Raw genomic sequence first — 11,150 nt, 5'->3', positions numbered from 1 at the left:
GTTCGACGGAAGCTCCAACTGGTATGCCACTTTTCCACGCCTTTCAAGAATGGTGAATGGACCAATATAGCGAGGAGCTAGCTTGCCCTTGATCCCGAAGCGGTGTGCACCCTTCATTAGTGTGACTCAAAGATAAGCCTTTTTGCCAGGTTCATAGACCATGTCTTTATGATGACGGTCATACTGACTCTTTTGACGTGACTGGGCAGTCTTGAGATTCTCGCGAATGATGCGAACATGTTCTTAGGCGTGTTGGATAATATCCGGACCAAAGAGTGGACGTTCCCCAGTTTCTGACCAGTTCAGAGGGGTTTGACACTTTCGTCCATATAACACTTTGAAGGGGGCCATCTTCAGACTAGCTTGATAGCCATTGTTGTAGGAGAACTCAGCATACGAGAGAGATTCCTCCCATTTCTTGCCGGAGGAAATAACACAAGCTCGAAGGATGTCTTCGAGAACTTGGTTGACGCGTTCAACTTGTCCCTGAGACTGAGGGTGAAAAGCAGTGCTGAATGACAGATGAGTTCCCATAGCTTCTTGGAAACTTGCCCAGAATCTTGAAGTGAATAAGCTGCCACGGTCTGAGCTGATTACCAGCGGAAAACCGTGGAGTGAAAAAATTCTGGACATATAGAGCATTGCCAGCTGACTAGCAGTGATTGTTTCTCTGACGGCCAGAAAGTGTGCAACTTTAGAAAGCCGGTCAATGACGACCAAAATAGCATCATTACCTTTCTGCGATTTGGGGAAACCAGTGACAAAGTCCATTTCAACATGGTCCCATTTCCATTCGGGAATAGAGATAGGTTGCAGAGTTCCAGCAGGCCTTCGATGTTCTGCTTTGATACGACGGCAAACGTCACATTCAGCAACATAGCGAGCAATGTCTTGCTTCATGTTTGACCACCAGAATCTTTGACGAATGTCTTGGTACATCTTGGTGCTACCGGGATGAATAGACAACGGAGTGTCATGAGCTTCTTCCATAACCTCCTTGGTCATATCCAGGTTTTTCTCCTTACATGACACCACTAGGCGGCCTTTGAAGTACAAAGTGCCATTATCAGCAACAGTGAAGAATGAGGGCTTTCCTTCTGTGAGGTAGCGCTTAATCTTGTGGGCTTGAGAGTCATATTTCTGCAGCTCCTTGATGCTGTCCACGAGATCTGGTTTAGCAACCAGGGTATTGAGAGAACCCTGGGGAACAACGTGGAGGTTCATTTTGTGGCACTCTGGAGGAGGGGGAGCGAGTGCACCAGGAGGAACAATATGGAGGTTCAGCTTTCTGAATTCTTCAACAAGCGAGGGCTAAACTTTGCGAAGCTCGAGATGGTTGCAATATGACTTGCGACTCAAAGCATCAACCATTACATTAGCCTTGCCAGGGGTATAGTAAATACCGAAATCAAAGTCTGCTACAGTCTCCATCCATCTCTGCTGACGGAGGTTGAAATCTGGCTGAGTAAACAGGTACTTCAGACTTTGGTGGTCGGTGAAGATCTCGCAACGATTACCAAGAAGGTAATGTCACCACTATTTTAGTGCATGTATGACAGTAGCAAGCTCGAGGTCATGAACTAGGTAGTTCTCTTCATGAGGACGCAATTGATGAGAGGCATAAGCAATCACTATGCGCTCTTGCATTAGGACACCGCCTAATCCTTGATGTGAAGCATCGCAGTAAATGACGAAGTCCTTCTTAGTATCAGGTGGAGCAAGCACTAGAGCAGAAGTTAGCTTGTCTTTGAGTGCCTGGAAACTTTCCTGACACTTTTCTGTCCAATCAAACTTGACGGCCTTGTGAAGCAGACCAGTCAGGGGCTTGGAAATCTCGTAGAAGTTCTCGACAAATCAACGTCAATAGCTGGCGAGTCCCAGAAAACTTCTAACTTGCTTGACATTCTTTGGAGGAGTTCAATCGAGAATAGTCTGAACTCGCTCGGGGTTGACGGCAATACCATCCTTAGAGATGACATGCCCAAGGTAGGTCACTTCACGAAGCCAGAATTCACATTTAGAATACTTTGCATAGAGTTGATGTTCTCGAAGCTTTTCCAGAACAAGTCGAAGGTGTTCAGCATGTTCTTCTTTGTTCTTGGAGTATACAAGGATATCATCCAGATAAACCACGACGAACTTGTCGAGGTATTCCATGAATATATAGTTCATCAATCGGGAGAACATTGCTGGAGTGTTGGTTAAGCCGAATGACATAACGGTGTACTCGTATGAACCATAGCGAGTCACGAAAGCAGTCTTGGGAATATCCTCTTAACGAACCCGAATCTGGTGGTAACCAACCTCAAATCAAGTTTAGAGAATACTAAGGAACCAGCAAGTTGATCATACAGATCGTTGATTCTGGGAAGCGGATACTTGTTCTGAATTGTTGCCTGGTTGATAGGTCGGTATCTTGGACCAAACGATTTGTACCATCCTTCTTCTTGACAAAGAGAGACGATGCTCCCCAAGCAGATGAACTTGGACGAATGAAACCCTTGTGAAGAGATTTGTTGATTTCCTCCTTAAGCTCAAGGAGCTCATGTGGCGGCATCTTGTAGGGTCGCTTGGCAATAGGAGTTGTGCCCGGTTTCAAGTCTATGACGAATTCAACAACTCTAGCAGGGGGTATTCCTCGAAGTTCTTCTGGAAAGACATCTTCGAAATCACGAACGACTGGAATGTTCTCTATTCCCTCAAGAGGTGAGGCATTCAATGCATTCAGAACATATATCTGATTCTCGGCATCCTGGTTCATTTGAGTTGAGTAGTTGATCAACTGGCCAGAAGGATGTGTAAGTTGGACTTTCTTAGCGGCACAATCAAGGAAAGCATTATGTGCTTTCAGCCAATCCATACCGAGAATGACATTTATGGTAGAACCCTTGAGGGCCATGAGTGAAGCAGTGAACACTAATCCTCCAATTACCACGTGGTTGTTGTGGGATACCATTGAGGTATCCCACCTGGATCCTGGAGAGCTAACAACCAGCGGAGGGTACATGTTTTCAAATGATAAGTCTTGCTCGTGTGCAAATGCGTCGGATATGAAGGAATGCGACCCTCCTGAATCAAGAAGAACAGATGCTGGTACTGAGTTAACGCGAAGGGTACCCATCTCGATTTTTGGGGACTCACGAGCTTCTTCAATTTTGACATGGGTGACTTGACCACCACCCATAGCAGGCGGTCTGGCACTACAATTTCTGATAGGGTTGTTTCGACGGCCCTTCCCGTGGCCAACAAGAGGATGTGAAGCATTTTGGGGTTGACCCTGGCGGCATTTGATAGCAAGGTGCCCTGGCTGTCCACACTTGCGGCATAAACCATCATTATGGGGAGGAGCTACAACATTGGACTGTCCACCTTGAGTCATTAGCAGTCTCGGCGGCGGAGGCAGATGAGGTGCAACATAAGACGGCCTTGGTGTTGGAGCAGGCCGGTGATGAACATTGTGTGGGATCCAGACTCGACGTTTCTGAGCAGGCTGACTCGAGGATGGGCCAACATCGCGAGTACGCTTGAGCGACTCTTGGTACTCAATCAGACCAGTTTCAGTTCGGAAAGCTTGGCTGACAAGCATCGCAAAGTCTGCACAATCATGAGCAACAAGTGCAAGATTTATATCGGGATGCAGTCCTTCACGAAATTTCTCCTGCTTGTGAGTGTTAGTGCAGACGTCATCCACAGCATAGCGGGATAATTCAAGGAATTTCCTCTGATATTCATCCACAATCATTGTGCCCTGTGAGAGTTTGCGGAACTCCTTCTTCTTCTGGTCCATCAGACCTTGAGGAATGTCTCGTGCATGGAAGGCTAACTGAAATTCCTGCCAAGTGGTTACAGTCTCTGCAGGCAACATACCCCTATGGCTTTCCCTCCATTGAGCAGCTGGACCTTTCAAGTGGAATGTCGCAAAGGTGACGTAACTGGCAGGGGCAACATTAGCTGACTCCATCTCAAACAGGATGTCACGAAGCCAATCATCAGCATCCATAGGATTGGTGGAGTTGTGAAAAATGAACGGGTTGAGGCGCATGAATTCTTGCAGTGTTATTGGGGCAGGCTGTTGATGAGCATTCTGGTTTGGAAACTGAGCCATTACTCCAGTCATGAACTGAAGATTCAGCTCAAACTGCTGCATCATTGCGGCAACATAGTGTGGAGGTGGAGGATCGTTAGCCATCCTGCTAAAAACATCAGGAAGCAATTTAACAGGGGGGGTGGAGCAGGTGTATGAAGTCATTCATGATGTAACTTGAACAATGAGCAAAGGCGCGGTATGTCTAAAATAGTAGTCATTAAAGACATATAGATACATATATAGAGCCAAATACACGTTGTTAGTAGGAGTTCGGACAAGAGGATCATCCTAGACATCCTAGGCGGCACACATGCACGCGATGGAAGGATACAACAACGAGACATAACAAAGGCTACATCATCATCTGAGAAACCACTAGGGCGAGGAATCTGCAGGGGACGATGTAGGGTGCCCTCGATAGAAGGATTGTTGTGGCCCGTGGACAAAGTGAAGCAGATCCTGGATCCCAATTCATGAAAGGCATGATACAATTCTTCGGGTGGATGTGATCACGAGAACCTAGGGTAGAGTTAGCAAAACCATTTAACTCGAATAGAAGAGAGATTAGAGTCCCAGAGTAAAGGTCGAGGAGTAAAAGATCCTAATACCACCCAATGGAGACGTGGGCCCGTAAGCCACACAGCCATGTTAGTAAAACCGTTTTTCAAATGCTAGACTCAACTTCGGCCAAGGAGTTGGAAAGGGGGATCCTACAGGCAGTTGGCTCTGATACCAACTTGTGATGCCCCTGATTCAATCATACACTAATCATACACGCAAATCTGTACGATCAAGATAAGGGACTCACGAGAAGATATCACAACACAACTCTAGACACAAATAAAATAATACAAGCTTTATATTACAAGCCAGGGGCCTCAAGGGCTCGAATACAAGCTTGATACACAAGAGAGTCAGCGGAAGCAACAATATTTGAGTACATGCATAAGTTAAACAAGGATGCCTTAAGATGGCTAGAACAAACATCAACGATCGAAGAGGCAAGGCCTCCTGCCTGGGACCTCCTAACTACTCCTAGTCGTCGGTGGTCTCCACGTATCAGTATCCGTCAGCGGTGGCATCTGGCTCCAGGGATCCACCATCTGATTGCATCAACCGGAAAGAAGAAAGAAGGGGGAAAAGGGGGTAGCAAAGTAACCGTGAGTACTCATCCAAAGTACTCACAAGCATCAGATCTATACTAAGTATGCATTGGTATCAAATGGAAGGTTTGTATCTGTGGAGTGAACTGCAGAATGCCAAAATAGAGGGGGAACGCCTAGCCTGCCGAAGACTAGTATCTTCAAGCAGCTCTGAGCCTCTTGCAGCATGTAGGAGAGTAAAGAATAGCAGTTTAATTAACAAACATGTTGTAACATTAATGCCCAGAGATCCTTCCTCGACTCCCTGCGAGAAAGCAATCCCGGAGCCACATATCTCAAGTATCCGTTTGTAGTTGTATAAGAACAAGATATAGGTCTGAATGTCTGTTACTGTGGACACGACTATTAATAGATAATCTTCATTGCAGGGTGCACCAGGTTTTCCAACACGCTTGATTACTCTGGCCCCACACACTTTTCTGGGTCAATGCCCGGGCTCGGAAGATCAACATGTCGCAGCCCTACCTAGGCTCATCATAGAGGTCCCTGTCGGTCTACATCCGAAGCACTCCGGGGTCTGGGCCCATCGCCCGTTGCACTCCGGGTCATTGTGCTCAAGGGGATACCAGTACCACCCGCGAAGTGGACGGCACAATCCGTCCCGGCCACAATGCTGAACTGGACGTCTGACAAAGCTTCGGCTGATACTGCGACGTTGAGGCCCATAACTATTCTCACATGGTGGTTGGTGCGTAAAGGCCAAACGCCAACTCCGAACAAATACCCAAACCATAGTGTATCATTAGCTTGCGGAGACGAGCAGAGACTCACGATAAGGTGACCCCGTCGCCCCGTCTCGAGGAAATACGACAAGGGCTAGCCCAGCCCACTCGGGGGTGGCCGCATGCCCGGCCGTGCCTCCTAACCATCTTGCGGGTGCTCTCCGGGCCCGCCCGACTTTCACCAAGGTCTCAAGTAAAGTCAAGGTAACCGTGTGTCCAAACATCAAGGGGAAAACCCTAGGAATCACCCATGATGGATTCCACTCAATATAATCATGAAGGTGATCGTAAGAGGAACCACCCTCAAAGTTCACACTTGACGGGTTGCACGACAGAGCCGTATCGGGAATGGTAAAGGAGGAACCACCCTCGTTGACCACGACCGAATAGCTACACTACAGAGATCTCATCAGGAGTGATGTATGAGGTCTCACCCTCGGCACTCGATGGTAACTCTGCAGAGTCGAGCAACAAAAGGGGCGTGATGTGATGTGAGGTGCCGAGCTCTGGTCGTCGATCATCAAGTCATCGATGATGAAGCAAGGGCAACAAGGACAAGGTGGGGGTCACTGACGGATCACTAGCCAACCTATACTAAGCAGTTTAGGATAAGCAGGTAAGGTACAACAGCAGGTACAAAAGTAGGCTATGCATCAGAATAGGAGCAATCAATTACATTAGCAAAATCTAATGCAAGCATGAGAGAATAGAATGGGCGATATCGGGATGATCAAAAGGGGTGCTTGCCTGGAAGCTCCGCTAAAAGGGCAGAAGGGTCGTCGTCGATGTAGTCGATCACAGGGTCATCAGCAGTGGTCTCGGGGTCTACCAGAGAGAAGAGGGGGAAGAAACAGTAAATACATGCAAACATATGCATAACATGGTTATAAGCGGGGCTAGAGGTGTTCGAACGTGGTGCTAGGCGATACTGGCGAAGGGGGAAAACATCCGGGAAAGTTTTCTCAGTTCCGGACGTCTGTCAGACAGATGAACCGGAGGGGACAAGTTCAACATATTCTATGGTAGGAACATGTGGCGGGCGAACGGGCCGCGTGTTCAGATTCGTCTCGTCGTTCTGAGCAACTTTCATGTACAAAGTATAATCATCCGAGTTACGGATTAATTTAAATGATTTATCAAAGTTATAAATGAATTTCTAATATTATTATTACAACAGCGTGATGTCAGCATGACATCAGCAGCCAACAGGACATTGACTGGGTCAAACTGACATGTGGGGTCATTCTGTCGTAGACCTAACTAAATAAAAGATTTAATTAACTAAGTTTGGTTGATTAGGTTAATTAACCTAATTAATTAAGTTAATTAATTAATTAATATTTTTAATTATTATTATATTTACATTTTCGTTTCTTTTAGGAAAAAACAGGGGGTCGGGCACCGTGTGGCAGTGGCCCAGTCGGACAACACACGCACACACACATACACAGCTGCGGTCGTGGCCATGGCTGGCGGCAGCGGCAGGCAACGACAAGGGATGACGCCTGCGCCTGTGCGGCTGCTGGGTGGTGGCCGGCGCGGCGGGAGCTCCGGCGGGCGTGCGCGCGGGAGGAGGTGCTGCAGGGGGGTGGCAACAGCGAGCGAGGCGAGCGGCGGCTTGGGCGGAGCAGATCCGTAGTAGGGGCCGGGCGGCGGCGGATCCTCGGCGCGGTCAGGGCGCGGCGAGCACGATAGGGGCCGCGTGCGGGGGCGGTACAGTCCGCAACAACGGGAGGAGAAGGGGGAGGCAGAGGCCGAGGGCCTCACCAACGAGGGAGGGAAGCGGGGGCGGCGAGGCTCGGGGCCGGCCAGCGATGGAGAAGCGGGGACGGGGCAGTCCGGCGTGAGGGCGAGGAGGCGACGGTGTTGACAGAGTCTGGCGGCACCTGGGATGGACGCCGGCATCGGTGGCACGGGATTGGGCCCCTCCCCGATCCAGAAACAGGCGAGTGGGGGTCCGTGAGGAGGGCGAGGCGTCCGGCGTGGGGGCAGGCGACGCGGTCGTTGGGATCGGGCGGTGGCGTCAGGGGCGCAGTGGGGGGAATGGCTTGATCCAGACCAGATCTGGATTGGGGGAGAGAGAGAGTCGTCGGAGGAACTGGGGGCGGTAGAGATTTAGGGTTCCGGTCGGTGGCCTAATAGGCCAGGGGGCATGCGAGTGGGCCGGATGGTGGCCATCTGGGCCGAGAGGCCCATGAGAGGGGGGGTTGTCCTTTTCCTTATTTTGTTTTGTTTTTCTTTTAAAAACATTTCTGTTTTCTTTTATTTTAAGGCACTTAAACAATTTGCAAAAATATGATTTCTCCACCAGTATTTTCTATGAATTATTTATCATAGTCTAAACACTTTAGTTTTACATTTTGAAAACTTTAAATATTGACTTTGTTTTAAAACTAAATTTGAACCGGTTTCAAACCAACACGAGTTGAACAACAGTAATTGTGGTAACGTTTCATCATGAACAGGAGATCATTGTAGTTTAATTATCCGGGCGTCACACTTGAGGCCAAGAAATCTGAGATAGGATCCATGGATGAGAATAAAGTGTGGACTTTGGTGGACTTGCCCGATGATCGGCGAGCCATAGAGAATAAATGGATCTTCAAGAAGAAGACTGACGCTGATGGTAATATTACTGTCTACAAAGCTCGACTTGTCGCGAAAGGTTTTCGACAAGTTCAAGAAGTTGACTATGATGAGACTTTCTTACCCGTAGTGATGCTTAAGTCTGTCCGAATCTTGTTAGCAATTGCCGCATTTTATGATTATGAAATCTGGCAAATGGACGTTAAAACTGCATTCCTTAATGGAATTCTAATAGAAGAGTTGTATATGATGCAACCAGAAGGTTTTGTCAATCCTAAAGGTTCTAACAAGGTGTTCAAGCTCCAGCGATCCATCTGTGGACTGGTGCAAGCATCTCGGAGTTGGAATATACGCTTTGATGAGGTGATCAAAGCATATGGTTTTAAACAGACTTTAGGAGAAGCATGTATTTACGAGAAAGTGAGTGGGAGCTCTATAGCATTTCTAATATTATATGTGGGTGACATATTGTTGATTGGAAATGATGTAGAATTTCTGGATAGCATAAAAGGATACTTGAATAAGAGTTTTTCAATGAAAGACCTCGGTGAAGCTGCATATATATTGGGCATCGAGATCTATAGAGACAGATCAAGATGCTTAATAGGACTTTCATAAAGCAGATGCCTTGACAAAGTTTTGAAGAAGTTCAAAATGCACTGGTACGCGTTGGTGCTATACAAACGGTTTTTGACCCCTTTCTGCGACGGCGTTCGGAACCGTCGCAAGGTGAGTGACTCCCATAGGGGGGTCCTTCCCACATGACCCAGAAACCGTCGGGGTGTAACATCCCAAATTTCCAATTTGAAATGTTATACATTAGATCATCATTGCATATCATATTTTATTTCATTTTGGTAGATCCAATAAATTCTACGCAACTCAAGGACCCATGGAGAGAGTTGGGGATTTCGTTATTTTCATATTTGAGTTTTCTCAAATTTTGAAAAGAGGATCATTTGGTTTTAATTATTTTCCTTTCCTAATATTTCTAAAATAAAAATAAATGAGAGCGTATAATATGACTCCTCCAAAATAAAAGAAATATTAGAGGAAAAGTATTAAAATCAAATAACTAGTTTTACTTGGATTTTATTGCAATTTTATTTGAATTAGAAAAATTGCACGTTTTCAAAATTGCATTTTTAGGCCAAGAAAATGTTCATCTTGTTCTAAATATTTTATTTAGACGGTGAAAAATTGATTTGGCATTTTTAGATTTTTTTTCTAGGATTTGTTATTGGTGGAATCTTATTTTAAAAAAAGAAAAGACAAGAAAAAAAGTCAGCGCCCGACCGGGCCGAATCCCAGCCGAGCCGGCCGGCCCAACCCCGCGCCACCATCGACATCGCCGTTGAGTCCGAGCCGGACACGCCGCCGCCGTCGTGCCCCCCTCGCCCAAGCCGCCTCCCCTCCCCCCTTTATAAGCCAAGATTGAGGCCCCCCTCGGGACCCCAAGCCGCCGCAGCCGCCGCCTGCCGTCGCCCCGCTGCCTTGCGAGCTGCCACCGCAAGCCGCCGTCGCGCCTCGTCGCCACCGTCGCCCCGCCACCCCACCACCACCCGCCGCCGCACCAGGAGCTCCGCCGCCACAACCGGACCCCGCCGAAGCCGATGTGCCTCGCCGGAGCACCCGCCGAGGTAGCCGCCGCCGTCGCCGGTTTTCGTTAGAAAACCGTGTGTTTTTTTAGAAACCCTTAGTTATTTTTTAGATCATTTTTTCGGTTTAGTTATTTAGTGGACGCCCGTTCGTACGTTCATTTTAACGAACGGAGTTCACCCATTAGCCGCAGACAGCGAACGTTTGTTCGTTAGTCTGTTCGTCGTTTTTTCTTTTTCTAGGGATTTTTCGCGATTATTTTCGATCACGATTTCTGCCCTGATTTTCGTTTAGTTTATCTTTTTGCTCGGTTATTGGAATCAGGTGATTCAAGCGCCTAGATATTCGTCTCGAAGCCCTCTTTCTGTTTAACCAACTTGAACAAGATTTTGCTACTGTAAAACTTGACTTTAGTCCAGATTAGTAAACAGATCTTATTTCTTTCACAATTGAGTTATGTTGCTTTGTTGGATTTGATTCTTTTTGCAAATCGGAGTTCTTTAGTTGAACTTTCTGGTTAGATCTCTTATTTGAGTTTTACCCGTGCTTCCAGTTGAGTGCTTATTGTATGCTTGTTTGTTTGCGATAGAGTACCCGTAGTGCGAAGCATGCTACTACGAGTCTCTAGGTTTCACGGATCATCAGCAAGACAAGTAACACTTTGATCATACCTCTTTACTACCCAGTTTTGTTGCATTAGATCAATCCTCAAACAATTGGATGGTTAGGATCTGATTAATATGTGTGTTTTGGGAAGTAGATGATGAGGTAGAACCTATTACATGTTTATTATCAAACCTTTGGGAGTTACTTCTACGTTGCTTATATTGCTATGCTATGCTTGTAGACGTGGTTTGGTTCGAGTGATTCATGATAGATGTGAGTGTTGTTTAATGGTTAACTTAAGGTGGCTACTTTAATACACATCTGGGTGGATTGCTTGAAGGCACCCTGGAGTACCCAGTGCTTGTTAGGGCACCTGGAGAATCCAGT

The sequence above is a fragment of the Triticum dicoccoides genome, chromosome 3B, assembly GCF_002162155.2.
Source record: "Triticum dicoccoides isolate Atlit2015 ecotype Zavitan chromosome 3B, WEW_v2.0, whole genome shotgun sequence".
Classification (NCBI taxonomy): Eukaryota; Viridiplantae; Streptophyta; class Magnoliopsida; order Poales; family Poaceae; genus Triticum; species Triticum dicoccoides.
The sequence above is the reverse complement of the archived record's forward strand: the minus strand, read 5'-3'. Positions refer to the sequence as shown.